This window comes from Dasypus novemcinctus, chromosome 7, assembly GCF_030445035.2.
Source record: "Dasypus novemcinctus isolate mDasNov1 chromosome 7, mDasNov1.1.hap2, whole genome shotgun sequence".
In the NCBI taxonomy this organism is placed as follows: Eukaryota; Metazoa; Chordata; class Mammalia; order Cingulata; family Dasypodidae; genus Dasypus; species Dasypus novemcinctus.
Window position 1 is genome coordinate 17,249,062 of NC_080679.1, and position 19,745 is coordinate 17,268,806.

The window sequence follows — 19,745 nt, forward strand, 5'->3', positions numbered from 1 at the left end:
AGATGGTTTGCTTATGCAAGAAGTAGTGACATTTAACTTTTGATCTAATGATTGACTGTCTAGAGAAGACATAAGGCAAGAGTCTTTAAACTCAGATTCACTGGCCAAAGCTGGCCCTTTACTTGCTTTTGAAATAAAGTTTTATTGGAACAAAGTCATGCTTATTCATTTGCATATAGTCTCTGCCACAGCTACTCAACTCTGCTATGGCGGAGCAAAGGTAGTTCTGCAGTAACAGAGCTGGGTAGCTGTGGCAGAGACTGTATGGCCCATAAAGCCTAAGATATTTACTTTCAGCCCCTTTATAGAAAAAGTTTGCAGAAGACTGATAACTTTTTTGCTGCTTTTTGTCCTAGTTCTACACAGCTGCACATATATATATAGTTTTGGATTCATGACCTGAATATTTGTATCTTTTTTAGGAAATAGCTTAAATTTTTTTGTATCACGTGATCACAAAAATGAGACAAGAGAAATTAAATTTTAGGATTTGAAATTGCAAAGGGTAAGAAGACTGACCTTAATATGGGGGAGGTGAGGGCTATCTCAGATGTCAAGACCCAGGGAGAAATGGTCGGTGCTTCAAGAGATTAATAACTGAGCTTGCTCTGTTGATATCCGCTACAGGGCTATTTAGGGAAAAAGAAATGGGATTTGCTAGGTGAAAAGGTATCTATTTTGTTTATCTTCTCCCATTGTAGGACTGGTCTAAATGAAAGAGGAATTTCCAATATTTTTGCCCATGCAAAAGCAATAATTATTGGACTTATTTTGCCTTAGCATGTTTTGAAGCAGGCATGAGTCACTATGTACAATAGCATGGAGTTTTTGTGACCCATTTTGGCCAACAGCAAGCATAGAGTCTATCTCATTTTCCAGCTTTAGAGACCTGGCCAATTTATTCATTTAGCCATTCATTCATTAGCAGCAACAATTTATTGAATGACTACTCTGCTCCAGCACTCTATTCTACAAAATTGGGATACAATAAAAAACAAAACAAAAGAAAACAAAACAAAAAACAGGCCCTTCTTTTCTTATGGAATTCATAATCTTGTAAATCGAACAGCATTTTAGAAAGTGAGAGGTATTATGGAGAGAAATAGGGCAAAAGAGTTGGTACCTACTACTGCAGGAAGGGTGTTAAGTAAGCCTCTCCGAGAAGGTGATGTTCGAGCCAAGACTCGAAGGAGGTAAAGGAGTGAGGCATCCATTTCAGTAAGTCCAAAGACCCTGAGCTGGGAACATGCTGGGCATGTTTGATGAATAGTAAGAGACCAGCATGGCTGGGGTGGGATAATTGAAGGGAAGAGTAGTTGTAAATGAGTTGGTAATGTAATGAGGTCAGATATGGACCTTGTAGGACATTATAAACCCCTGTAAGGATTTTGGAGTTTAGACTAAATGAGATGGGAAGACATTGCAGAGTTCTGAGCAGAGGCACACTAAACTCTGATATAAGTTTTTAAAGGATTACTCTGGCAATTCAGATCTTTCTGTGTCCAGATAGACTGTATCTCCCAGAATGCTTGAGTTAAAAGAGATTCTAGAAGCTGTTTTACTCAGGCCCCTGAGAGAGATAAATATCTATCTTAATCTTTAGCTTTTTCAAAACAGAGAATTTAGAGCTTCTTTTGGTTGTCTTCTTTGATATTCTGAGACACTAAATCATGAAGTTCTTTTCAGCCCCTGGCACATAGAAGATGCATGATTTAAGGCAATATTAAATGAATGCATAATATATTTATTAGGCTTTTAGGACAGTAAGAAATTATTCAATAAATGTTTGTTGAATGCAGAATATATGGCTGATTAAGTAAATTCTCAATTACTAAATATAAAACAATCTCCCCATTGAAAATGGTGAACTGAGAACATTGGTTTATTTTTTCTGCCTCCAGAGACTGAATAAAAATGACAGCAAAAGAATAAAAAGGAAGTATGATCCTAGAAACAAAGAAGCTGGGGGCAAACTTAAGTAGACATCATATTTCAGAAAAATTCTTGGAGTGATAAAACAGAAAAGAGAAGAGTAGAACTCATGGGTTTGAGCACCTTCAGACAGGGATAGAGTCAAGAAGAAATTCATATCTTAGAGATTGCAGGGAAGACAAAGGGGAGGAATGAGAAGGGGCTGATGTGGAAGGACTAATTTAAAGTCTGTATTGCGATCAATCAACTCTACCTGACACCTTTTATCCCTCACCTCCATAGAGTAAAAGAAGCCAGTTGTTTCTAAACTGTACAATCCACTCTCTCAAACTGGAGTTTTTCCAAACAAATTGAGCCAACTTTATGGCAGGTGACGTGGGGAGAGTTTGATGTTCCAGAGGAACTTCCATTCACCTGGCTCTCAGCATTGAGGCCACCTGTCCTAAAACAAAGACTGCAGGTCCAAAAGCCCCCACGAAGACATAGAAAAGACATGGAGAAAATCATCTGAAAAATAAAGCCAGGTTGTTCAAAACTGTTGCCTCTTGGGAATGGATTAAAGATAGAGAAAGTGAGGGGACTATCACCATTTGTGATAAACCCTTATTTGTCTTAAGATTTTGAACATTATGTGGATGCCTGCATTACTTTGAAAATGCATGTAGTACTTTGAAGCTGTACATACCCCAGAAAAACATGTTCTTAAGACTAATCCATTCCTGTAGATGTGAACCCATTGTTAGTAGAACCTTTGGGTGAGGTTACTTCAGTTAAGGTGTGTCCTACCTCATTTAGGATGGGATTTAATCCTATTACTGGAGTCCTTAATAAGAGAATGAAATTCAGACAAAGAAAAAGAAAGCCAAAGAAACAAGAAGGTGAAATAAATGGAAGAGAAGGGAGAGACCAGGAGATACTGCCGTGTGCCTAGCCATGTGGCAGAGGAGCCAAGAATCACCAGCAGCCAGTCCTTGGGAAGAAAACATCATCTTGATGATGCCTTGATATAGGCATTTTCTCAGCCTCAAAACCATGAACAAATACATTCTCATTATTTAACTTGATTCATTTCATGACATTTGCTTTGAGCAGCCTAGGAAACTAAATTATTGCATGACAAAGCAAAAACAACAGCAACATAAACAAGATATAAATGAGACCTTTAAGATGGCATAGAGTAGACCAATCACCTCTTTTTATGGTTGAAGAAACAATCCAAAGTGCAAAAGGTTTCATCCAGGCCACTAATTTTGAGCTAAGCTTAATTAGAAACTATGATTTTTAAAATTCTAAGTTCATTGCTTCCAGTATTTGCTGTATACATTATAAAGTACATGTAAATTTTAATGTGGTTACTGATTCAAATGTTTGGACAAAGTTATAACCCACCCCCCCACCAGCAATTACATTTTAAAAAAACTTATCCCACCTTCTGATTTAAGATTGCCTGGTTGTATTTAATGACATGAGAATATCTTAATGGTATAAAATACAAATAATTATCTATATGTATTGCTTACACAGGGCCAATAATAAGAGATTTGCATAATATATAAAATTTCCAAAGAATTTAGAAAGATGTGGGCATTTACATGTTTAAAGTATTTGAAAAATTGTCTATTTTGTGAAAATTACAAAAAATTGAAATTGTGGCTTTCTTATATATCACATTTTTAGTAATTGAAACTTTCTGAGTCACAATTTCTACATTTGTAAAATGAAGGTAAGGCTTATATACCCTAAAGGAATGTTGTGATGTTCAAAAGAACTGTAAGTTATTGAATATAAATGTACCTTATGTAACTGTAAAGAATCAGGCACAAAAATCGATAGCCATACTCTCAACAACTAGCTCAGCATCCTTCAATTCTCTGAACCAAATGTTTTCAAAGATTGCCATTCTCTTATTTTGGTGGTGGACTTCGGCAAGGAAAATGTTTGAAAAGCTAGAAATGACTGGAGAAGAAGAATCCTCCTCCCCCTACTCCCCACCCCTTATTCAAGGAATTGTTTTTGGTAAGCTGACTTTGACTTTATCCCTGCTCTGGCAAGTGGTTAGTTTCAAATATCCACCCTCTCCTCACCAATGGATCTGTTGAAGATGCTGGGGAATGTAGATTGGGATTTCTAGAATATTTTAATAATTCAGCCCTCCTGGTATGTGTCAAATTAATCTTGCACCCTATTTGCTAACTCTGTCATTCAATATAGATTCTTCATAAGTCTTCATAAAAGAAAGAAAGTGGATTTAATCTAACATAAAAGTTTGTATTTCTAGTGTTCATTTAGAGGAATAGCTTTTCCTACTATCTGTCTGGTCAGGTAACAGTTGTCCAGCCAAGCAATTCCAATTTTTGTAGGAAATGCTCATATTTTCCCCTTTATCATTTTTGTATTTTTCAGACCAACCAATCAGAGGCAGCCTGATTAATTCCCCTCTGCACACACCTGTTTTCTTTGAGCATGCAGCTGGCTTTGTTTTTTCCATGATGTTGGTTTGGGCCAACCTCCTGGAGCCAATTTTCTCATTTAAGATCTCGTATGATCTACTTCCACATATTAAATTGGAATTTAATGCTGTTATAGGGTTGCTCTCATTTTTGAAACAAAGAAACAAAAAGGAAGAAAGAGTTTATAGTAAAATTAGCAGCCCATTTGCCTACTCCCACACATTTGGCCTTCCCCAACTACTACTGCTTCTGGTCATCAAAATATGGAACTTATTGGGTTGGAGTATAGTGTGGTGGTTAAGAGTAAGGACTCCAAGTATCAGATTGTATAACCTTGAAAAGCTACTTAAGTCCTCCAAGCCTTAGTTTTCCCATTGTTGATATTTGGGTAGTAATATTATTACCACATAGGATAGTTGTGAAGAAAGGAAAATAAATAGTGGGTTAAGAGTGCTTAGCATTTCACCTGACTCAAAGTAAGCAATCAGTAAATGCTTGCTGTTATTAATATAGATCTTGTGGAAAATAGAACATCAAAAATATGTGTTTCTAAAATAAGAATGAGCACTGGCCAGAAGAATCCTTCTTAGTCTTATTTGTGGGACTTAATGAAATATTAAGGCATGCTTAATATACTTCATCATAGAAACCATTACTATATTTACTTCGTAAAGAGTTGAGTCCCTAGTATAAGTGTATGTGGAGGTGGGGAAGGGGTGAAGCTGCCGAACAGACACAAATAAAATCCTTGCTCTCAGGAACTCACAATCTCATAGAAGAAACAGGTGCATAAATAAACCGCAAAGGTTTAAACACACACGCAAAAATTAAATTACAATTCCAAAATTCATGTTGGCATTGAATTTGCATACTGAACAATTACTGTATTGCTATTACAAGACAGAAATGCAGAAAGCCATCAAGAGCAAATGTGATTTTGATTTTAGTTTCAAATTGAATAATCCAGTGGATCAGGATTGACACTTCAGCTCATCTTAAATACTCTATTTGAGGAAGCTCTTGTATTTTTTTGGATACAAGCCAGAAAACCACTGCATGTATTAAATTGCTTTGCCTTACATGGTTTGGGGAAATGAGGCCAAAAAAATCTACAGGATATTCTACTAAATGTTGTTTATTTGAACCAACAGAGAGAATTAGTTTGCACATCCATATCAAATGCCCACATTCTCAATTTCCTAATTCTTTATATAGCTGACATGAAACAAAGATACGCCTAATTGACTTTGCCAGCAGTTAGGGATAAGCTATCTTTTCTTTTTCCATCATCATTGGCTGCAACTCTCATTCCTGATTTGATACAGAACACTTAGCGTCCTCTAAAGAAGGATCCATTTTAAAATGAATCCATGTACAGATGCGTTTTGTGTGCATGGTCTCTAAAAAGCAATGACATGTTCCAGAAACTAAGGATGTCAAAGACTTATACACAAAAACTACAAAACATTGCTAAAAGAAATCAAAGAAGACCTAAATAAATGGAAGAACATTCCCTGTGCATGGATTGCAAGATTAAACATAGTTAAGATGTCACTTCTACTCAAAGCGATTTACAGATTCAACACAATCTCAATCAAAACTACCACAGCCTTCTCTGCAGAAATGGAAAAGAATCATCAAATTTATATGGAAATATAAGTGGCCCAAATAGCTAAAACCATTTTGATAATAAATGAATTTGGAGGACTCACATTTCCCAGTCTTAAAACATATAAGCCCACAATTTCTCTAAAAAAAAAAAAAGAGATTGCTACTCTGTGCCTGCCATTACATCATGCATCGACACAGTCAGAAGTCCTGATGCTGATTTATTATTGTTACTTGTGCGCTTTATACTCTCTAATATTGTACATGAAATAAGCTCTAACTCAGCTCCAAACAGTGTCTCATTAATGCAACTCAAGAGAGACATAGTATATGGCAATACAATATTTGTATAGAGCATTATTAGTTTTTTGTTTCCAATATTTTAGGCAGCCCCAATTAAATTTTTTCCTTTATTTCTCCTATATTCTTTCTTTCCCTAAGAGTAAGATATTAGAATCGGACAAGATGACAAGATTGCTGGTAACATGTACTCTAATCTCTGTTGCTCTTGGTACAATAAAATTGAATTTTACTGAATCTGAAGAATATAGATTGTACATAGCTAAATTTCACATTTGGAAATCTTGTGACTTTTCTAAGTGGCAGATTATGTTATTCTGGTCAAAAATGAATGGGAATAACTGAGAGTTTTATGATTACAAGTTAAATTTTTAATTCTGTTTTATTATGTTAATTCTTGGGTTATTTGTTTATGAAATCAGTATGTAGTAGAGGAGAATTGGTGGCTCTAGCATTGTTGAAAGTTTCTGTGAATCTGGACCTTCAGACCATGAAGCTTGGTTGTCATTCTGGGCCCTGTGGAGAGGGAGAGAGAGGAATAGAATGATGGAAGCAGAGTAAGTGGGGGGCAATGGAAGTGTTCCACAAGATGGTGCAATGATGGATATAGGACATGTTAAATTTCACCAAAAATGTATAAAAGCCTATAGGCTAAAATGTAAAATATAATGTAAACCATAATGTAACTAAAAAGTTAGAAAATTATACAGTCTAAAATATAAACCATAATGTAAACAAAAATGGAATCACGTTTGATAGCTAAGTTTCAATATCTGTACATCAGCTGCAGCAAATATAACATGAACATGTAAAAAGATCATTGCTGGGGAAGGGGGAAAAGGGTTTGGTGTTGGATGTATGGGATTTCCCTATATTGTATATGTGACTTTACTGTGATCTAAATATTTTTGGAGGCAAAATTAAAAATTAAAAAAAAAAGGATGTAGACAATAAGGAAGAAATGAGAGAAATTGCCTTGCCACTGTACATACAGGGCAACACCTATTACAGTGATAAAAGGCAAAACATTAAAAAGTTTTATGATATTTTTCATTTTTTTAATACCCCAATTTACTTTTACTTTATTTTAGTTTTTCTAAATCAGTATGTATTCTATTTTTAGTCTTTAAACCTACCATTTCTATTTCATTTTCCTATTAATTGAATTTTGCAATATAATAGGCTTCATTTTAGAAGAAGTTTTGGATCACAGAGGGGTTCAACTAAGGCAGGGGAGGAACACTGGTGTGGGGTGTTATTGATGGGGGACACATGGTTGGGAGGGAGTTATCCAGGGCATGTATATAGGGTATATAAAAATGTTCAAATATTCGTTGGGTATTTTCATAGTATTTACAGTTACAAATGAAAACCGAGGGAGTGCTGTGTTCCTAGCTAGGGGAGCTCTGTCACATTTCTCAATGGATCAGCAACAATCCCTCAAGTGCAAGGGCAAAGACCAGTAAAGAAGGATGGTCCAGTGATGAGCCCTTGATACTGATGACTATGCTTATGAGCTTGTGTGTCTGAAATTTCAACTAGGCCTAGAGCTGCAGGGTACCTAAGACTTACCTCCTGAGAGAGCTTTCATGCTGCTCAAATGTGGCCACTCTATAAGCAAAATGCAGCATGTAAATGCATTACCTTCCCCTCAGCTTGGGACATGACTCCCGGGGATGAGCCTCCCTGGTGCCAAGGGATTACTAACTGGTGATTCAACTAGAAAAAGACCTTGAATAAAAGGGGGAAATGGTAAAGACAAATGAGTTTATATGGCTAAGAGTCTTCAAAAAAGAGTTGAGAGGTCATCAGAGGGGTTGCACTTATGCATGCCTCAGCAAGATCCCAAAGACAGCCAAAGTAGATGCAACCCAGATACTGGTCCTCCTGAGGGCTACTGAAACATACAGGTTCTATGGTTATGGCAGATGGCCCTGGAATTCAGTGCCTTGTCAGTGGGTCCTACTTTGTAATTTGTGTTCCTGAGTGTGATGGAGTTGGACTCAGATGTGACCTTTCTACACATGCCTCTTTTGTCACTTTTACTGAACCTGTGGTTGGCACAGGGATTGGTGTATACTCAGGAGACTTGAATCTCTGGACTGGCTATGTGCCAGCTGGGACCTGAGCCTCAGCAGACTTGCAACTCCTACCCTCTGGTTCATTGGACTTACCAAGGCCAGCTAACAGGGAGGTGATGATGGTCAACCACCACACCAGGGAACCAAGAGAGTCTACAACTCCAAGCAGGAGAATCACATCCATCAACCATGTGGGATCTAAGCCCCCTCACGATATAGAGGTGGAGTGGACATCACCATCCCAGGATTGACAGAATGGAGGAATAATAGAATAGACTTACTGATATTCTGCTATAGAACTATTGTGACTAGTAAAGGAAGAAACTGTAGCGTTGATGTGGAGAAAGAGGCCACAGTAGTTGCTGAGGGCAGGGAGAAGGAAGAAGAGATGTGATGTGGGGGCATTTTTGGGACTTGGAGTTGTCCTAATTGATATTGCAGGACAGATGCTAGACATTATATATCCTGCCATAACCCACTGAAAGTACTGGGGGAGAGGGTAAACACAATGTAAACTATAATCCATGCAGTACAGCAGTGCTCCAAAATGTATTCACCAAATGCAATGAATGTGCCACAATGATGAAAGAAGCTGTTGATGAGGGAGGAGTGGGGGTGGGGTGGGATGTGGGGTGTATGGGAATCTCTTATATTTTTAATGTAACATATTTTTTGTAATCTATGTATCTTAAAAAAAAACAAAAAATTTTTTAAAAACTTGCTATAAAAACATACGCAATGAATGTCCCACTATGATGAAAGAAGTTGTTGATTTGGGAGGAGTGGGATAAGGGGGGTAGGGATATATGGGAACGTCTTATATTTTTTGAATGTAACATTTAAAAAAATAAAGAAAGAAAAACACACACACAATAAATAAATAAATATTGGAAATGTGAAAAAATAAAAATAAAAGAACATAGGAAACAAAACAAAAATTTTTTTGAAGGTTTAAACTTTTTATATAGTCTGGATATTAAATTCATATCAGATATGGTTTCCAAATGTTTTCTCCCATTTTGTATTGTAAGTTGACATTTTCCTTTCATGATAAAATCCTGTGACACCCAAATTTTTTCATTTTGAGGAGGTCCCATTTCTCTAATTTTTCTTTTGTTGCATGTGCTTTGGGTGTAAAGTCTAAGAAAACATTGCCTAACACAAAGTCCTGGAGATGCTTTCATATATATTCTTCTAGGAGTTTTATGGTTCTGGGTCTTAAGTTTAGGTCATTGATCCATTTTGAGTTGAGTTTTGTGTATGGTGTAAAGTAGGGGTCCACTTTCATTCTGTTGAAATGGAGGTCTGGATTACCCAACCCCATTTGTTGAAGAGACTATTCTTTCTCAAATGAGTGGTCTTTCCCCCTTGTCAAAAATATATTGACGTTTTTAGGGCATTGGAATTCTTCTGCATGATATTGCAATAATGGATACAGGACATTATACATTTTGGCAAAACATGTAAAATTTACCATGCAATGTGTAAACTATACTGTAAACTATAGACCTTGGTTAGTAGCAGTGCTTCAATATTTGCTCGTCAATTGTAACAAATGAATCACACTAATCTAAGATGTTATTAATGGGGGAAAATGTGAGGGGAGAGGGGATGAGGTAAAAAATAAAAAGTTGGCCATAATGTGAAGGCTGACTTCTGAGCTCTCAATTCCATTCCATTGTCTGTCCATGTGCTAATACCATCTGTTTTGATTACTGTGGCTTTGTAATAAGTTCTAAGACCAGGAACTATGGGTCCTCCAACTTCTTTCTTCATTTTCAAGATTGCCTTAACTATTTTTTTATATGGAATCAATCTTGCATACCAGGGACAAATCCCACTTTATCACTGTGTATAGTTTTTTTTTTTAATATGCTGCTGGATTGGTTTGTTAGTATTTTGTTGAGGATTTTTACATCTATATTCATAAGAGATATTGGTCTGTAATTTTCTTTTCTTATGATATCTTTATATGACTTTGGTATGAGGGTGATGTTGGCCTCATAGAATGAATTAGGGAGTATTTCTTCTTCCTCAAATTTTTGGAAGAGTTTGAGCCTAACTGGTGTCAAGTCTTCTTGGAATATTTGATAGAATTTCTCTGCGAAGCTATCTGATCCTGGGCTTTTCTTTGTTGAAAGGTTTTAATTACTGATTTAATCTCTTCACTAATAATTGGTTTGTTGAGATCTTCTATTTCTTCTTGGGTCAATGTAGGTAGTTTTGTGTGTTTCTAAGAGTTTGTCCTTTTCAGCTATGTTACCTAATCTTCTGGTGTACAGTTGTGCCTACTGTCCTTTCATGGTTTTTTAAAATTTCATTGGTGTCAGTAGTAATGCCTCCATTCATTTCTGATTTTAGTTATTTTTAGTCTCTCTGTTTTTAGATTCTTTCTTTTTTTTTTTTGTCAGTCTAGCTAATGGTTTGCCAATTTTATTGATCTTCTCAAAGAACCAACTTTTGGTTTTGTTGATTATCTCTATCTAAAAAAAAAAATTCTATTTCATTTATTTCCACTTCAATTTTTGTTTTTTCCTTCTTCCTTCTTGCTTAGGATTTAGTATTTAGTTTCCTCTTCTTTTCCTATTTTTTCCAGTTTTGAGGTTAGGTCTCTGATGTGAAGTCTTTTTTTTTTTGCCCCCAGAGATGGTTCCTCATCTGTTTGCTCATTGTTTTTGCTCATTGTCTGCTTTTTGTTTGTTTGTTTGTTTGTTTTTAAATTTTTGCTTGTTGTCTGTTTTTTCTTTAGGATACACTGGGAACCAAACCTGGGACCTCCCATGTGGGAGACAGATGCTCAACTGCTTAAGTCACATCCATTCCCTGCTCATTTTGTTTTAATATATGTCCTGCTGACATGAGTTCGTCATTTTGTTTTTGCTCATTGTCTGCTTTTTGTTTTGCTTGTTGGCTTGCTCATTATTTTTTGCTTGTTGTCTATTCATTGTTTTTGCTTGATGTCTGCTCATTGTCTGCTTATTGTCTGCTTCTTGTTTGTTTTCTTTACGAGACACTGGGAACTGAACCCAGGACCAACCATATGGGAGGTGGGTCCTCAAGTACTTGAGCCACATCCACTCCCCTTCTTTTAAAATATAAGCATTTAGAAGCTATGAATTTCCCTCTCAGCACTGCCTTCACTGCATCCCATAAGTTTTGGTGTATTCTATTTTCATTTTCATTCACTTCAAGATATTTCCTTATTTGTTTCTGATTTTCTATTTAACACATTGGTTGTTCAAGTGCATGTTGCTTAATTTCCAAATACTTGTAAATTTTCCATTTCTCCCTTTGTTATTGACTTCTAGCTGTACTCACTTGTGGTAAGAGAATATACATTGCATAATTTCAATATTTTTGTATTTATTACTTGTTTCATGATCCAACATGTGATCAGTCCTGGTGAATGATCCATGCGCACTCAAGAAGAATGTGTATTCTGTTTTTGTTGGGTGACGTGTTTTATATATGTCTATTAGTTCTAATAGGTTTAGAGTATCATTCAAACTCTTATACTTCTTTATTGATTTTCTCACAAGATTTCCTACCCATTATTAAGAGTGGTGTATTAAAATCTCCTACTATTAATGGAGAACTGACAATTCTCCAAATCTGTCAGAATTTGCTTCCAAAACTGTCAAGTATTTGGGGGCTCTGCAATTAGGTGACTGTATATATTTATTTATAATTGTTACATCTTCCCATTGATGTCCCCTTTATCAGTATGTAATGAACATCTTTGTTCCCCATACTTATTTTTACTTAAGTCTATTTTGTCCAATATTAGTATAACCATCCAGCTCTCTTTTGGTTATTACTTGCACAGTGTACTTTTTCTCTCCTTTCATCCTGAACCTACTTGTATCTTTAAATTTAAGGTGAGACTCTTATAGACAGCATATAGTAGGGTCAAACTTTTTTATCCATTCTGCCAATCTCTGCATTTTGACTGGAGACTTTAATCCATTTATCTTTAAAGTCACTATTGATAATACAGGACTTTCTTCAGCCATTTTGCTATTTAGCTTTTGTAGGTCTTATATCTTTTTTGTCCCTCAATTCTTCTGTTAATGCCTACTTTTATACTTTTTTGATTTTTTTGTGTTGTAGCATATTGAGTGCCTTCTCATTTTTATCTGGTTATATTTTTCATCTATTTTCTGTGTGGTTGCCATGGGGTTAAAATTTAATATCTTAAATATGTAGCAGTCACATTTCATTTGATACCAACTTCTTTAGCATACACATGTGCTTTTCCTATACTCCTCTCTCTCCCCACCATATTTTCTTTATGTCCAAAAGCATAGATTTATCATTACTTTTTATACATTTGCAATTTAGCAACTGTAGGAAGTAATAAGTGGGGTTATATACCACATAACACACTGTAGTAATAATACTGGCATTTAGAATTACCCAAATTGTTACACTTAGTGCAAGTCTTTATAATTTATGCTTCTTTATTCCTCTTTGAACCACTGTCTTGTGTCAGTCATCCTTACAGGTATTTTAGCCCTTTACTATAGCTATTGTCTGTGGTTCTAAAAGTGGTAGTCTTAATATGTATTCCTGATTTAAAAATATTAGAAACTGTAGAATAATACCATATCTATCTATTATATATGTGGTAATCACATGTATTATAGCAGAGGTAAAAATCAAGAAATGAACAAAGGTTGTTAGTAGCCAAAAAAGCAAACAAAAAGCCCCAAACAGTAAGAACAAACAACAGAAATGGGCAATCAATCAATCCAATTAAACACATATTTATAAAACATCTTCTATGCATATGGGATGCATGTGGTACCATGTAGGTCCTGGTGATATATAAAAAACTGCTTTCATGGTGGGTTTATGTATTCCTTACTTTCCACACAATTATTTCTTGTTTTTTTAAGAGCCTACTAATCTTAATGTCTTGGAGGGGCAAGACATACAAATGTCCCAAATCATGCTTAGCTGCTTCCAATTTAGCCCTGGAGCCCATTTCTATTGTGTAAATGTCACCACCTTATGCAAGGCACTTGAGAATGCTTCCTGAGCAAAGGAGGACTTGTGCAATTCAGTCAATCCTTTGGATTTGCTTCAATGGACAGGACCTTTTTGGTGATAAGTATGTGACACACTTCTCAAGGCTTCACCATGAGTGAGACACAGTTTGGATTCTGGCATCACACAATTTTCAGTGCTGTTCCACCAGAGTCACATGAGTCTTTAGTATTTCTGTCTCCTAAGAGCTGGCATGACAAGTGTACATTTGGCCTTGACACGTGGTTATGTGAGAGCACTGGCCTGGGTGAGGACTTGGAGTGAGTTCTCTCAAGTTTTTGTAAGGATAAGTGCTGTGCATGTTGGCTACAGGTTAAGGTCAATATCCCCAGCAAGATTCTGCCACATGCTGGGATAAATGCATAGCCTAGGAAGTAACTTAGAACTCAACCAGTGTGCCCGTTCTGCTGAGAGCTTATACAGCTGTGAGTTGAGTGATGAGGATTGGAGATTTGAAGGGGCCCATGAAAAATAGCATTCTTCCTCTCCTGAGATTGGAGCCAATGGTGAAATGAACATTAGAGCCAGGCTGATCGGGATAAAAATATCACCTTTATGATTTTAGATAAAGCTGTTGGAGAGGGGACTTAGGTATTGTGGTAAGCAGCTCCTGGCATGCCTTTTGATGAGATCCACTTTGTGCTATTCATGCCCTTAGGTAATCCCCTCCATTTGATCATGGCCTATTTAATTTAATATAGCAAATGTGATGGAATAACACTTCTGTGATCACGTTGCTTAAGATTGTGACTTTCTTCTGGCTAGCAGTCTCTCTTGACTGGCTCTATCCATTGCAGACTTTGGGGAAGCAAAGTCAAATGGAGACATTCCAGTGGCCAGAGGGCAGCCTCTGGCCAACAGCCAGTGAATAACTGAGGTCTTTAGTCTAATATCCTGGAAGGAACTAATCATGGTGAAGCTTTGAGAAGTGTGCCACATTCTCAGGGAACTAGGGAACTAGGGAAACTAATCTTTCCCTAGTTGAGCCTTCAGATGAGACCCCAGCCCTGGCTGACACTTTGACTGTAGCCTGTGAAAGTCCTTGATGCCAAGCACCCAGGTAAGCTATGTTAAGACCCCTGACCTGCAGAAACTGTTAGATAATAATTGTGTGCTGTTCTAAGCTGTTTAGTGTTGGGTAATTTGTTCCTCAGCCATAGATAACCAATACATGTGTATTAGCCAAGCGAACCTACTAATATTCTAACATCAACAGATGAATCTACCAGTCTTGCTCCTTGGAGGCCTGCCCCTCTAAATCTTGCAGCATAAAGAAGCAGAGAAGCGAATGAGCTTTTGTTAGGCAGGTAGATGCTAAATCAAATGAGGAAAGGAAGAATTGAGCTATGCTGGCTCAGTTCCTTTACCAAACTTACCTGCTGATGAATCAGATTCTCCTCCAGGTAGAGAGAAGCCAGGGCTGTTACTCTAAATAATTCTCTCCAAGTGCAAATACAAGTAGATAAGCATCATGAGCCATGTGGTCACCTGGTGACTGGGTAGGTAACTCCATGGCTACAGAGAGAAATGAAGTTGGAGCAATAGGCCAGGTGGTTTAATAAAAATCCCTTTTCATGGAAACCAGATGCCTTTGTCTTTTAAAATGAGCAAGAGCCCTTCTCATAGAAAAATCTTACTTGTGTTGATTTGAAACCTGGCGTTTAACTTTCTGGTCTTAGTTACATTAAATGAAAGTGCTAGGTTTCTGCATATGACCCATTTCAGCTCTCAAGAACTAAGAAGCAGTAGATTCAAAAGCAAACCACTGGAACACACCATTGCTGGTTTGACTCTGAGATAGAGTAAGTAGAATGTTTATTGGGGAGTATCCTTGGGATGGACACCTGTTGAAGGGAGGAGATGATACAGGTTTGGGCAGGAGGAATAGCCAAGCTGTGAGGTGGGCTGACTGCATAAGAAACTAAAATGGCACAGTGGAGATGACCTGGGTGAGACTGAAAGAGCCTGGCTGGCTTTATATACCACTAGATTGTCATTGAACCCTGAAGGGGCAGTGCCCTGGAGACAGGGTTTTATCTGAGTTTGAGGGAACCTCTGAAGGGGCTGATAGCTGACACAGTGTGCAGCCTCCACTCCCAACAGCCGTGGCTGCAAATCCTTCCTTGATGGGACAGTTTGAAAGGTAGGACCCCCATATCTCTTTACCAAAAGGTAAGAAGAAGCCTTGGCATGGTGACAGCCCTCTCCAAAATATTATCTCCAAATATTCTACAGAATCCTTTCTCTTCACAATCAGGCCCCTTCTTATTTACCCAAAGTGGGAGAAGCAGGGCAAGAAGCTTGATTATTTCCTTTGATGGTCTCCACCAGCCCCCTGGCCCACATGCTTACCTTGGCATCTGGGTCTTTTGAGATGGAAGACTTTCCTCTTTCAACATCCTGCTGTGTATCCTTATGTGCAAAGTGGTGATGCAAAACAAGTGGCTGGATGTGAGGCCGAAAGTTTGCTTGGGGTTTGTGTGTAAGTGAGCTGAATACTTGACCTTTTTGGTTAATGAGAACTGATCAGATGTTTATGCTCCACAGCAACCCATGGGTGATGGCACTGTTTGAACTCTGTAACAGTGGCAGATTAAAGGGTGGGCTCATGCAGGAAGAGAATGCAGGCGTGGCCTCCAATTAAGAAACCAAGGAAGGTGCTGAAGAGAATGATGAGGTTCAGAGCAGAGCAGAGGCAGGGAGAAGAGCAGGAATGGGCAGCTGTGAGGGTTGATTTAGGAGACTGGGTTGACAGGGTTTGAGGTCTAATTAGATCCTGGAGGTGAGGTTGGTGTTAGAATGATGAATTTGTTTTCCAACTTGAGCTAATACGTGTATGTGGGTCGGGGAAGAGTGAACTCTATTCTATTGCAAAAATAAATTTATTTAAGAACAAACATATAAAAATATTCTATTAGTAAGGTAATGTTTTATTTTTCATGTGTTCCTTGGGTCATAGCTAACAGTTTTTCAGACATTGAAAGTGTGAGAGAGCATTAAAACATTTGCTCACAGTGAGTATTAAAAAAATAACAACTATTTATTGGGCATTTTCTAAATGCTAGGCCCTGGGGCACTTTTCTTAAATTATCTTATTAAACCTAACAATGCTAATGTACAGAAGGGAAGAGGCAAATGGTGGATCCAGATTGGAAGCACAACTGACTTCAAAGTTCATGCTTTATTCTTCTAACCCATTTAATATCTCACTCAGAATGTTACCAGTTTTCCCCTGTGCCTGTCCCTGGGCCATTCCACTTCTGTTTTTAATGTGTCCCATTATCTGTAGCGTCCCATCACTGGTAGCCAAAGGGTTAAGGGTAAGTACCTAACCCTGAAGGCAGTCTATGCAAGTAATTTGTGGTATGGAATGTTGATGTGCTGAGAAAAAAAAGATGTTCAGGCTGCCAGGATTTCTTGCATAGAAACAAAAGTTCCATTCACATCTTGCTGAGTTTTCAGGACCTAATTAGAGGTGGAACCAAATATTACAGTTTTTTCACTCAACAAGAGCCCAGAACACTGAGGAATGTTGGTACTAATGTTTTTAATCTTTTTTTTAAATAAAAAGAATCATAGATTTAGTGAATGTTTAACTTTGATTTGAATACTGTCTACTATTGTGTCCTTTTCTCTATTTCTAGCTAAAGCCTCTATACTATTTTATAGACTAATATGTTATGATTTAATAGCACTTTCTTTTACAAGTCCCTCACATGGACTCCTATTTGAACTTCCAATAACTCTGTGAGATTGAGTGACTCAGAGAGTTAAGAGTTGTCAAATATCACCCAGCTACTAGAGTCATGACCAAGTTCTAAACTTGGTACTTCCCATTTCAGGTTCAGTGCCTTTTAAGTTTTTTCGTCACATTTAGGAATTTCACAAACCAAACATTAATCAACACAATGCTACATTTTATTTTGCTTATTTGTTGCATATTAATATATAAAAAATTTATTCTTATACTGTTAAAAATAGTTGGAATGAAATGAATGCAAGCTTAGGTATTTTTCTTTACTTGACCTAGAAAAACAAAACAAAGCAAAACAAAAAACAGGAGACAGATTCATTTTTTTATAGTGGCATAAGACTGATGACATCCAGTTAACCCAGGGATTTGCATAAGAGTTTTTATTGTTTTTGTGAAATGTTGTGGACTACCATGCTACTGAGTTGAGTAACGACATTAGAATTTGGACTTTGAAATAAAGACAAACAGATAAGTCTTAGTGATATACAAAGGCTGGCCTCTTTTGCCTTAGATTGCAGACAGGGATTTCTGTGTCATTCAGTGATTATGGTGCCAACTGTAGCCAGGAGCTGTTTCAGCAATCATAAATGTTGTTTTTCCAATTGGGCCAGTCTGCCAGACTGGCAGACAGAAAGCTAACAGAAATATTAAATATAGACAGCTTCTATAGTTGAATCTTGTTTTTCTTCTCTCTGCTGGAAGCCACTATAAACTAGCGGCCTGTATGTAGGTCATTCAACACATACGCAGATATACAAACCACGTTGTGTATTCATACTGTCACATTAAGCCTTTGTGGACTCAATATCTGGATGCCAAAAGAGTCGTTGCAGATGTAGTGGATAACTGAAGCAGTCCTTCATTTATGATGCTATACCCAGATACTGTCTTCTGGCTCCCTGTCAGGTTGTGAAGAATTCCATTCTCTGTTGACCTACCCACCTTGGGGAATCATTTTCTGGGGAAGCACCGTTCTTTAGTTTCCAAATTCACACTCTTGAGGTCTCGTAAATTTGATGGATGTGTGTTTGGAGAACTTGATAGAATAGTTGGTTTTATTTCCAGGATTTGTTTCCAAGCATGGCCAAGAAAGATGCATAATTACGTGCAATTCTTCTCCTAGCCACAAATGGAACAGAAGTGAGGTTAGTTAGCTTCTGTGACCACAAATTCTGTAGAGCAAAACCCTCCCCTCAGATTCAGAGAAATGATGACGCAATTCCATTGAAACATGCATATGTGGCTTGCCCAGATGCCCTTGGGACACAAAAGGGCATTATGCAGCTTGCGTGGCCCAATATTCTTCCTTGCATATGAATATTCTTTTATTATTTTCTCCGCTTTCTTTTGAGATGTATTTCTACCTTCTTTGCTCTGTATTTCTTTGAAAGAAAATAGTTTAATAAGGTAACATAAAGGTAATTTTTGTTTAGTAGAATTGTTCAGAGTTCACTTAGAAAAAATATCTTCCAAATAATTTTATCTTTTAGGGTAGGGAGCACATAGAGAGGAGTAAGCAACATTGGAATGAATTTCTCTACCTCCCCTTTCCCTACCATCAGTAAAACTAGCAAGTGAAGCGATGTTATATTTGGAAATCAGTGTTCTTTATACATGACTTGAGAAATAGTGCTCTCTAACATTAAAATTAGCCTTTAATGTCCATTTTTCTGAATTAGCTGGGAATTATGACTTTCCTCTTTGTTTTGTTGGGTTTGTGTTACCTGACTTTTTGACCAAAGCACTGAGTGAATTAAAGGGGAGTAAATGAGTCATCTTCAATCCTGTACCCTGTGCTTCTGGATAAGCTTAGAGGTATGGATCTGAATTGAAAGCCTCAGCCCATTTTTCTCCTTCTAATGTCTGAAAGATGGAGAGCAAGGTGGAGGAGGGAGAAAAGTTGCATTCCTCAAATAAGCCACACCCTAGAATAAAGAGCCTAGGTAATCATTCCTGGATAATTATATGTTGGCAATGCTTGTTAACTAGTTTTGCCTGACTTCTCAACTTAGACTGTTCTTCTCTGTTATGGTACACAGCAATGCAAGTCTTACACTGCAGCCTAGCCATCCTATACACGTGGGAAGAGAACGATTGCCGTCTTTCTTTTACAGAAGAGGAATTCCCTTTGCACAGCAGACCGCCCCAGTCCTGCAGTTCATGCTTGCTCTATGGCTCAGAACCTTCTGGAACATTTTGGAAATTCCTTGTGTTAGCTTTCTATGGTTGCTTGAGAAATTACCACAAATTTAGTGGCCTAAAACAACACATATTTATTATCTGACTGTTCTGGAGATCAGATGTCTGAAGTGGGTCTCCGTGGGCTAAGAGCAAGGTGTTGGCAGGCCTGCATTCCTTTCAGGTTGCTGTAGGGGAGAGTCCATTTCCTTTTCTTTTTCATGGTCTAGAGGTTGCCCACCTTCCTTGGCTCAAGGTCCCCATCCATCTTTGAAGCCAGCAATTGTGGACTGAGTTCTTCTCACTCGTATCACTCTGACGGGTGCTTCTGCCCTCACATTTTCTCTGACTCCCCTCCTGCCTCCTTCTACCACCATGAAAGCCCTTGGTGAT